Here is a 1,469-nt window from a genome sequence, read left to right on the forward strand (position 1 = left end):
CATTTGGGAGAACCAAATCCCACATGATGGACTGCAGTTCGAATCCCAGCTCCCAGTACGTTGGGAAACATGCCTGGCACTTGAATTTACATGCCCCAAATTCTGAGCGGACAGGGAAATGGAGAAGCAATTGGAGTGGGATGCTTTCTCCCTCTATCTCTTGCTCTCTGCCTCTCTCTGGCCAACAAACACATCTCTCTCTGGCAATTAGATAAAAATAAACATGCAACATGGTATACGAACATTTACTGAGCAGCACTGTAAGGTGAGAATTCTGCTTGGTGCTGAGGAAACATTACCATTAAGTATAATCAGCCACTTACAACTTAGAGATGGATGCACCCATTTTAAAAGACAATTAAGAGTGTGCCTGCTTTGGCAGCACATACACTAAAATTGGAACGATACAGAGAAAATTAGCATGGCAGGATGACACGCAAATTCGTGAAGCATTCCTTATTTTTAGAACAGGATGATGAAAAGAAAAAAAAATATGTTGGGGACTTAATAATAAATAACACCATGGACCTGGGGTTGTGTGGGGGGAGACAATTAAGAGTGAAATGCAAAACTGTAGTCTTGCAGTGGCACATTGTATTATTAGCAGCAGAGTCAGTGTAGTTAAATGCTGAGAAAGAAAAATAATTAGCAAAACATTTTCAGTCTGACCAAAAAGAAAAACTGAACTGTCTAGCAAAAGCCAACTCCAGCATTTAGGAAGTAAGTAAGCCCAGTCCAATGGGATTTCTCTTAACCTAAATTACATGTCAAAGGGCAAACACACTCAGCTTTGTGAGGTTCATGGACTACTCCAAAGCTTGATCCTTAAAAAGTGATCAACAAATGTTCATTATTATTCTCCAAATTAACCTTTACTACAAGTTCTGGTAGGGCAAAAGGTTTACCTAAGGTGTTGCCAAACCTTATATTTATTGGGACCAGAAAGTGGTGTAGAGGTTAAGGAGCTGGATCCCACATATGACTTTGACTAATGGAACAAGTCCACATAAGATTTTATTCTGTTTTTGAGCAGGAATTTTAAATGTATGGACATATGTTAATGATAGAGCACAGGTATATATATATGAGGGTGAGAGAGATGAGGACCTTCAGAGAGTCTGGGTACGCCATGTTCCCATTCCTCTAGTTTTCCAGCCTATCAGATTGAGTTTGTGCCCAGTATATTTCAGGGTGACTGGCTGAGAATTCCAGTCATGGCTTCTCTTGAGCAGCACGTTACTACTGCACCATGGATCTAGACTTTTAAATGCATTCTTATGGTTTGACTTTGCCCTTTGGAACATCTTACCTCTAAAATAAATAAACAAGGGGCCAGCAGATGGCATAATGGTTACATCACTAATTCCCATGTGGTTGACCATAGTTTGAGTCCCGGACTCAGCGGCCTAAACCTCACACGGTAGCATGTGCATGTGTGCCCAAAATCCTGAGAGGAGAATGAAGGGGAA

At 40.9% G+C, this 1,469-nt stretch overlaps 1 pseudogene; it reads left to right on the forward strand.

The window, feature by feature from the left end:
* The first annotated feature begins 366 nt into the window (after window positions 1-366).
* LOC114004797 (uncharacterized) lies at window positions 367-464 on the forward strand (annotated as a pseudogene).
* The last annotated feature ends 1,005 nt before the right edge of the window (window positions 465-1,469 follow it).

This window comes from Tupaia chinensis, unplaced genomic scaffold (assembly GCF_000334495.1).
Source record: "Tupaia chinensis unplaced genomic scaffold, TupChi_1.0 Scaffold140301_1, whole genome shotgun sequence".
NCBI lineage: Eukaryota > Metazoa > Chordata > Mammalia > Scandentia > Tupaiidae > Tupaia > Tupaia belangeri.